Source organism: Falco punctatus (assembly GCF_963210335.1).
Source record: "Falco punctatus genome assembly, chromosome: 8".
Classification (NCBI taxonomy): domain Eukaryota; kingdom Metazoa; phylum Chordata; class Aves; order Falconiformes; family Falconidae; genus Falco; species Falco punctatus.
In genome coordinates, this window is record NC_137588.1 from 51,564,473 (window position 1) to 51,574,607 (window position 10,135).

The following is a 10,135-nucleotide window of genomic DNA, read 5'->3' on the forward strand; positions in this document are numbered from 1 at the left end:
GCAGTGGATAATATGGCCTTTTTTCCTGTGTGTTTTACCCTGAAAAATTACTGTGAGCAAATGCTGAAGCCCTATAAGCAGAGAAAACTATGGTAAAATCAGTAGTTTTTTCTACATGTAAGGTTTTCTTGAATTTGATCAACTGAAATTCTTTTTAATCTTTAACATCTGTATGTGATTACAGAAGAAAAATAAGGAAAGTGTATTAGACAAATTACCATTAGAGGGGACAGAGATATCCAAATTCAAAACATGGGGAAGAAGAATAAAATTCACCAAAACAAAATGTAGAGAAATTGACACCTTTTCACTTATATTGTAACTATTTGCTTTCTTTTCAGTATCTCATTAATTGAATTTGCTCAGGTCATGGAGTATCTGCTCCTTATTGTTGAATTATAAGGTCAATATGAAATAAATATGAGCCTTTTTAGCTTCTAAGGTCTTGAGAAGGACCTTTCATTAATATCACTTGTTTGCAGTTACCTACACACCAGTCCTTGATTTTGCTGATAACATAACTGATGATGCAGCAGGTGGGGGAAAGTACTTTGGAAAGCCCAGTGAATATATATTTCTGTTCAGACTCCTAAAGACCTTTAAAATCCAGCCTCTGGTCACTTGTATTGGAACTAATTTCTGTAGAGTTCTGGTTTATAGAAATGCTTGTCAGAAATGCAGAGCCTGTCTTCTCAGTAGTAGTCTCTATCAGGAGATCATTTCTGCAGTTGGTTGACTGTATCCTCAGTGAGAGAAAGAGTGTGCTCAGGTGTGGGTGCTTTGATAAACAAATACAGTCTATAAGGGACTGGTATCAGAACAAGCTTGTTAGTAAGTAGACGTCTGGGTTTAGTTACTAGGAGGTGAGAGGTAAGTGCTGTGAATGCAGCGTGGGGTTTTGAGGAACTTTGCTATATGGGTGTTAAAAGGAAAGAAGTGTTCAAGCTTCAGTTGTCAAGCAATGATATTTATTAGTCATGGTGTAATGGAAAAACTATAGGAGCCTACAGTAGAAAGGCTTTATTGACATATTTACTTGTATTTTATTATTCTTTTTGCAGAATACAGGTCTATTCTTTCCCCTTATACAGAGTATAGCTAATACTTCTTGGGTTGGCTTATTTAGAAAGTTATGTATTAATCTTCACTAGCTTCTCAAAAATTGTCTTTAATTTTATTTCTAAAGATAATTGCCCAGTTTACTGTGACTTCATGATGAAAGAAGGTTCGGTAGTACCATATCTCTGAGAAAACTGGCAGCATAATTACTGTTTCTTTGGCATTAGTTTGCAAAGTGTGGTATTGGTAGCTTTTTAAACTATTATTTTGAGAACTTAGCATAGCGTGAGCAAGTAACTTTCTATGGACCTGAGGCTGCCTAGGGCTATTTATGTGAGCAGTAGCCAGCTCGTTGAACAGAAGCCGTCATTACCATAGCAGTAGATTTGCATGTTAAAAAACCTGGTAGCACATGCATTCAGAAGACCTACAGACAGTTCAGGTATTAGTTGAAAACCCTTATACGGATGGCTGAAACCAATCAGTACTATGTTATATGAGAAATTTGACTATAGGTCTTACGACTGCTTTGTCTCCCCATCCTTTGTGGCAAAAGGCTGTTTGGGAAAAATATAGACAGTATGTAGAAAGTATTTAATACCTGCTATTTTGAAAAGTAAAACTGTATGATCAATGTTAAATTATGGCAAAACTATTTCCTTGAAGCTACTATTACGGGGGTGGGAAGCACTGATTAAATTAATGGAAGTCATAAGTGCATTCTCACATTCTAAAAATGAAATAACTTCATTACATATTTTCAGAGGTAATTCTGTGCTTGTTATATTGGTTTATGTCTTGTGTATTTTTTTATGGTGAAGCCTAATCTGATAGGAAAGCTAAACCAGCTTTGTTTCATCTGCTGAAGATCCATGAAAAGTTTCCCCAAATACTATCTTTCAAATATGTCTAATCTCTTCCAGTGTTCTCTACTGTCTCTAATCTACCATGAGTTCTCCATTTCGTATGGAGGCGCTCAGAGTATATGTGAAGGCTTGGTGTTCCTTGCTCTTGAGACGTGGGCCACACAAAGGCTGCCCCTTTGATTTGTAGCAAGCCAGTGGAATTACTTAGCCCTCTTAAAAAGTCTTACTCTTTATTATTTGTTAAACTTACAGCAATACTTAAAGCATTCCTTATCGTGACTGGTAGTTTATACTCCCTGACAAGAATAAAAAAAAAAAAACAAAAAAACAAAACAAAAAAAAAAACACAAAAACACCAAAGAAAAAGGCTGCAATGACTGAATTGCACATCGTGTGGCCATGCCAGGGTGTCTAGCCAAGCCCTTACGTGCAGTCAAGTAGTAGAAAGACTGACTTGCTGTGGCAGATTGACCTTGGCCATGTGTCCACCCAACTGCTCTCTTGCTCCCCCTCATCAACTGGTCAGAAAGTGAAATATGATGGAGAAGTTTTTGTTAAAATAAAGATAGACTGTTCCTACCGCAGGCAAAGCACACTCAACTTGGGAAAAATTAATGTATTGTCAATTAAAATATATTTAGGTAGTAGGAAAGGAAAAAAAGCCCACCAAACCAAAACATTACCCACTACTACCTGTCACTGCTCTGGCACCTGGAGCTCCGCTGGTGGGCCCAGTGGTGTCCTGAGGGGCTCCACTGGAGCTGGGCAGAGTTGGCTGCATCCAGCATGGGGCAGACCTGGCCCCCTCTCACAGAGGGCACCCCTGCTGCCAAGCCCTCGACAACTACACCAAGCATGGTTTTTAAATAATACAGGTAACCTTGGACAATAAAATGATGTGGGCTTTTTTTTTTTTTTTTTTTTTTTGATCAGTGAATAGGGTAAGTGTTTCTCAATCTTAATTTATTTTTTTGTACCAAGTCCTTTGCTCAGAAGGAATATTCAATTGGGAGACAATAGATAATAACTCCCTCTGTAAATCTTTCTAAATAATTCTTTCTTGCAACTTATGATTATAAAAGTTAAAAAAGAAAAATAGCCAAGTTTTAGCATTAATATAGTAAATCAAAGAATGAGTAAAAATAAAAATAGTCTTATAGAATTCTGTATCTGGTGGTGTGAAAACAGAATGGCCAAACATATTTGCTGAAGACATGGGAAATGGAAAAATAACATACAAACCAATACAAATTAGACTTGTGATATTACTTAAAGGATTTAGCAACACAATTTAACCAAAAATAAGGGAAGTTTTACTTGAGTTTTGCAGGTGATTTACAGGGCATAGATCTGTTGGGGTGAATCCAGAGGAGGCCAGGAGGATGCTCAGAGGACCGGAGCACCTCTCCTGTGCAGACAGGCTGAGAGAGTTGGGGTTGTTCAGCCTGGAGAAGAGAAGGATCCAGGGAGACCTTACAGACCTGCCAGTGCCTGAAGGGGGCTTATGAAAAAGATGGGGACTGATCTTTTACAAGGGCCTGTAGTGATAGGACAAGGACGAATGGTTTTAGACTAAAGGAGTAGATTTATATTAGGTATTAGGAAGAAATTCTTCACTGTGAGGGTGGTGAGGCACTGGAGCAAGCTTCCCAGAGCAGCTGTGGGTGCCCCATCCCTGGGATGCTCAGGGCCAGGCTGGACGGGGCTGGGAGCAACCTGCCCTGGTGGAAGGTGTCCCTGCCCATGGAAGGGGTGTTAGAACTAGATAATCTTTAAGGTCCTTTCCAACTCAAACCATTCTATGATTTTTACTTTTATCAATCTTTCCAGATTCCTGTAAAATGTAATATATAGAAAAAAATCCATTTTCCTCTATTTAAAAAAAAATATATATTTACTGAAAAAGACAGGTCTGCTGTTGATCTAGGAATCACTTGAACTCTAATGTCTGTATACAAGCTGTCTAGCACAAGTGCTGTTCCTGTTATACTGAGTACCCTTTAGCTATCCAAATGTATGAATGTTGAAGTCACTTGGTAATTTTGTTGTCACTCTTGATGTAAACACCATGAATGAAACTTCCATTTAAATCAACACCCTTTCTGCTCCCATTCCTATTTTTGTACTCACTTTCAAGTATAACTTATTTGAAAGTAGATAGCTCACTGAGACATGTTTAGAGGTCTAACCTTTTCTTTGCAACAAGGTCTTAAGTAGCAGGATACTTGAAGGACATGTAGGTGAGTGTATTCAAACGTATGAACCAGCACTACAGCAAATGTTGGACTGTGTTACTGTTATTATTTCCTGGAAGAGCAGTTGGCAGTGGAAGTGTGGGATGAAAATCACCAAGTTCAGATTCAGCTCCAACTTCAACTCATTGGTTAGCTTTAATGTAACAGTGAACAGCTGCTTTAGTTAGTCATCTCTAAGGTGGACATGATAGTATTCGTCTTACCAGGGTTTTCTGAGGCCTCATGAAAAAGAATATTTAAATCTTTAAAACTGTTACAAGGCTGTGCAGCAGCAGCATTACCCAGCAATGCTGCAATAATTAGATTCAATGTGAAGGACACTCTGTATCCAAGTGGCTTGTCAAGTGCTCTGCGCAAGGTAGAAACTTCAAAATTTAATAATGTATCTATTGGAATGACATTTGGAAACAACAGGAACAGGAATACTCCAATTATAAACCATTTAAGGGATATTTTATTAATTAGGCATTCTTATGTATTCACATAATTAAATTGGCTTATTTCTAAAAAATTTCAGATTCAAACTTTTGTTTTTAAATTTCTGAAAAGTACATGATATCTCAACTTTAATAAAAAACTAAAAAATATTTGCTGTACAGCACAAACTACCCATCCTTTTAAAACAGAATCTGAGGGGAGAGGGAAACCCAGGAAAAAATAGAAAATTTATCTTTTAATGAATAGATAATAATTTTTGAAATGTGTAAATCATTTCTATACGTAGGTTTGGAAACAATATTGCAAACTTGGATCCCATATGTGTTCTAATTATGATTGTCTCCAAAATATGTAGAGTTGTGCCTGTTCTCCTTTTTGATTGCTTTCAGCCTGTGGTTGTGCTGTAACTAGACTTTCTTTTTCTGGATTCATTAGGTGTTACTGGACTCTGCAGTAAGACTTTTGAGACACCAACCTGTATTTTTATCACTCTGTTCTAAACCTAGCATGTGTATGAGCTGGCCAGCATCATGGAACCACACTATCTAAACCTTTACATGTGATGATCAGGATCGAGTATAAGATGGGGGAAATACAAAGTAATATAACCAGTGTCAGAGAATTAATGCTGATCTATCACTCGCATCTAGGGAACTTATTAGCTGTTGAAGAAGCAACTAGTCAACTGAATCTGATCTGATCCCACTCATCCCCTTTAGATTTATAAAGGATTATGCCTTGCTAGAACAGTAGTTTTGTGGGGGTTTGGGGTTTTTTTACAAAAACATCTCAGTGTCTGAAGAAGTCTACAATCGTTTTCAAAAATGAGTTCAGCATTTTGAAATATAATTCAAATAGGCTAGCTCTATTATTCTAACAAATGGGACTCCTAAGAGATTTCAAGATTTGTATTGCTTTAGATATTTGTATCTAAGCCTTTCAGATTTTGCTGTAATGGGACTCAATTGTTCATAAACTTTTCTTGGAGTATTACTGGTTTCTCTTCTATTTTTAACTTAACCTGGCAATTGAATTTACCAACATGATTTTTATAGCAAAAGAACTCTCAGATGTCAAATTATTTTTCAAGTGAGCAAGTGTGCAAACAGACATTCATGAAACTCGGGTCTCCAGTTCTCATTTAATTTCACTAATCATCTTTTTCCACTAATATCAATTTGACCTTCTAGAGTCTCCCATTGAGTTAAGGAAGGAGATTTTATTGGAGATATTTTGGGGCTACAGCATTAACAACACACTGGAAACCTTTTTCCCAAATGCGAAGGTAGTCATATGGGATGGACTTTGGGATGGTTTTGCTGTTTTTCAGGAATGTGAAATAACAAAGTATGAGTATATGTGAATATCCATTTGGGTGAGCAGATTTGTTTGGGTGGTTTTTTTTTTTGTTTTTTTTTTTTTTTTTGGAAGCCTGGCCTACCACTGCAAGCCCTTGCCATTCCATTTGCAATTAATATCCCTTGGGCAATGTCCTTTCTCTTAGACTTGAAGAGAGACACTCAGTAGAATGATCAGACAGTTATTTCTTATAAATGTTCAGAATTAATGAAATGGTTTGAAATAATTGGTTTGATGGTTTCTGTGTATTTATCATAAGTAATTCTGCTCGTCTTGTATAGATGAAAGCAGCTCATATATACATCTACCAGAACAAATTCTGATGATACCATTATATGCACAGGGACTAATGATACATTGTACATTGCTATTTACTATAAAACAGCATAAAAGGTTTGCTATCACAAAATAACTTCTTTGATTAGATTTTTGCATAAATAGAAGATCTGGCTTGGAATTAGTGTCATTCAATAATAATTAAAAAGAATATAAAAAAAAAATGCCAGTTGCTAGAAAGCAACTTCTCTTATAGTCAGCACAAGTAAGTGTCCCAGCAGATTAATATAGAAATGTGACAGAACAAAATATTTCTTTTGTTTCTATGTTTCCTTGTAAAAAAAAAATCATAGTGTTCTTTTTCACTGTCATCTTCTCATGACTTTTAATCTGCTGTCACTTAATTTCCTTAGCATCTTTTTCATATTTCCCCAGACTTCTGCTGTTTTTCTAGCTTCATGCCATATTTCTGGAGGCTCTTATTTGAGAGCACAAACATTTCACCCCACCTCTAGAATGACACTGTAGCATGAGTCCACCTGCTCAATGTGCAATCATAATGTTTTCCTGACTTGTCCTCACAGATGAATCCATCTCCTCTTTAGAAAAAAAAATGTTTTACCTTTTGCTGTTCCCCTTCTCAAGGATTACAGCTTTCACTGATCTCCTGTGCATCACTTTTTTGCTCAGTTTGTGTCTAGGCCTTCACGTCCAGGTTATCACATTGATTATCATGACCAAAGATCTGTAAGACAGGTTTTTCTTATCGAGGCAGTCATTAAGGCTCTTTTCTGCTCTCTTCCCTGGCATCTGGTTGCTGTACTTTTTCTTTGGCCTAAAACACTTAGTTGAGTTCTCCAGTACATCATTGTGTAAAGTCATTTGCTTCACAAATAGCTTTCATCACCTCGTACCTTTCTTGATCTGCTTTTGCTTCCCTGTTTCACCAAATATAAGCTACTTGTCTCTATTTTCACTTTGCAGTTGCCTTTTCCATAACCTGTCAGTCAGAACCAATACATCAGTCATCGCATGTCAGGCTGACACCCTGATGTCGGCCTCTAATCTACATGTTTGAACAAGCAAATGCTCTGTTGTACGGCTGGCGTTGCCTCTCGAGGGGAAACTTTCAGAAATAAGTATCATGATTTGAATACGAAACACTGGCACCTTCCTTTCTACTGTCACCTTCCTGGTATTTTGTTGGGTTTGATCTTATTTGCACAATTACTTCTTCAGGCAGAGCACTTCAGGGATCTCATGCCTCTGTCTAAACTCCTATTTTCCCATTTGCATGATTTTCCAAATATTTTCAAACTTGGAGACAGATTTATTTGTCAAGTGTTCATTTTAAAATTTTACCAAATCACCTCTGAGGTATGAAAACTACTGTAGAGGAAAATGTCATGGTTAAATATCTTTAAGTTATTTCACAAAATGGTTAACAAGAACCACGAGGGTTGTTTGCTGAAATGCTGTGAGTACTGATGAACTTGCCAGGGTAATATTATCCCGCTGTTCTTCCTAAAGCATTTTAGGCTTGGAATGTATGAAATATGAAGCATCATTATCTAAACTTATTTTGAACTAAGTTTTAAAAGATCATCTGTAACCGTCTCCAGCCTTGCTCTTTGAGACAGTTAGTGAGTTGTTCTGTTCCCTGTAAGTGCTAAACTGTTTTATTCTAAGTCTCTGCAGAGGTTCTTAAGATACTGTGCTTGATCATTCTCTGGCAAAAGCTTTTAATTGTCAGGAAGCTGTAATGTATTGCTGTCCTGTTCATTCTGGAGCTTTTTTGATAAAACATTATAATTATTCTAATTCTCCTATGATTGCATGTTTTACTTCCATAGTACTAGATATTTTACAATGGCACAACATATACTATATATAAACCTAATTGGAGAAGACCCCTGATTACAGAAATGGCTGGGCTATTCTTTTAACTTGTCTTCAAAGATGCAGTCTCTCATTAGGCTTGTCTTTGTGAAACATTTATTTAATTAATGAAAATGATGGATCTGAAAAATACTATCAAGTGTATAAATTACCCTGGATTTTCAAAGGAATAGTATGGACTCAAGGAGGAAAAATAGCACCTAGGCAATTCCCATTCTTCATAACTTGTCATGCAAGAAACTATGTTCAGATTCTTGAATTGCATGAATAATTTATATCTAGTCAGTGTATTTGGAATTTTTAAAATGAATGGGGCATCTGAAAGTAACATTGTTATTTATAGATACTAGACAACAAAGGCTTTTATGTTAAAATTTCATTAAAAAATTGCTATGAACCAGCGAGAGTAAATGATTTCAGTGGTAGGGCTAGAATTTAACTAATTCTTTATTTGTTCTTCCTAGCCTAATAACTGAAGCCCTTTAAAAAGGATTTAGTATTATTGGTTTTAGAACTTCATATATTCTGCGGGATTGTTTATAAATATTTCAGATAAAATATGAACATTCTTGCCTTTTGAAATTAGTATTTCAGTATTGCAGACTTTGTTTTTAGAATTTCCTTGTAAATGTCACATTCACTTTAGTCTGTAGAAGTGAAGAAATGTGTTTACAATATCTTTTTATAAAAGTATATATATTAAAGAACCCACAACTTATTTACCAGGTACCTATATATCTATCAAAATAAAGAACAAAATAATCTGAGACTGGGACAAGTTGTCAACACAAATTTTTGCCTTCCATCACATTCTTTTTTGGATTAAATAATGGGAATTTGAAGTCTGTGGAGGTTTAGTAAAATGCAGCAGATGGCAGGAGCTGAAGAAGGTGACAAGTTCTGAGAGGATACTTGATCTAATTTAGTTCTCTATCTTAGCCAATAGGTATTTCCTAGGAACAGTGTGAGGCATCATTTGAGGTGGTGTGGAAGGGCTGTTGGCAGGAATGACAGGCAATAGACCTTGCTGCATTGCACACTGAGAAGGGTTTCTGTGTCCCAAGGGGTATTGCACAGTGTGCACTCCAATAATGCCTAGGAAGACTACATCTACATCATATAGCTGTTAGGTATTTGTCCGTTCATAAGTTGTCAATTCTTTCTTTATCAATTTATACCTTTGCAATTAGGGAAGAGTAAGAATAATGTTACAATTTTTTTTCCCTCTAGGATTACCAACAAAAAAAAAGTTAAGTTCTGCAAATGAATCTGACATAATTACAGAAAGCACACATGTTCAGGCTACTGAACTACACCATAAAACCTCACCTGCAATTTTCCCCACTTATTTAGCACTTAGTTAATGTAGCTCAGGTTTGTGTTTCAGTATTTATGATGAACCTTAATCCTGAAACTGAAATTAAACTATCTGTTGCCTCAAGAATTTTCTGCAGACTTGGATACAGTATCAACTTTAAATAAACCCAGCCAACCAACCAAACCCCCCCCCCCCAAAAAAACAATGAAAAAAAAAATCCACAAAGAAAACTTGTGAAGTTAAATTTATATAACTGCTTCCAGCACTGAAAAATGTTTTTTTCACACTATTATTCCTTACTATTGATCCTTATTCTGACAAATTTTAAATTTAAGCTGCTTCAACTGGAAAAACTTTGAAAACTCAAGCACTAGCTGAAATGTCACCATGTTGGACGTTTTCATCAGCTGGGCAGGTTTATGGTACACTGTATCCTATTTTTCTCCGAACGTATAGTAAATGTTATTTTATTGAAAGAGCTAATGGTGCATGACTATCAAGTGGACTGTATGTAAAAAGAACCACCATGGAGATAAGTACATTGATAAATATAACCACTGCCAAAAGTGAAATATAACAATTATTTTAGAAACATTAAATCAAATTTAAGTAACTTCTGCTGCATCCAGGAACTTTGTAGTTTGGACTCAAGAGGAGGTTCTCCT

The 10,135-nt window shown here is 36.2% G+C and overlaps 1 long non-coding RNA gene across 1 annotated transcript; it reads left to right on the plus strand.

The window, feature by feature from the left end:
• Positions 1 to 2,272: 2,272 nt before the first annotated feature.
• On the plus strand, positions 2,273 to 9,653 carry LOC308068519. The gene is made up of 2 exons (XR_013929985.1): positions 2,273 to 4,773; positions 4,815 to 9,653. It is a non-coding gene; the product is annotated as an uncharacterized lncRNA (long non-coding RNA).
• Positions 9,654 to 10,135: the final 482 nt, after the last annotated feature.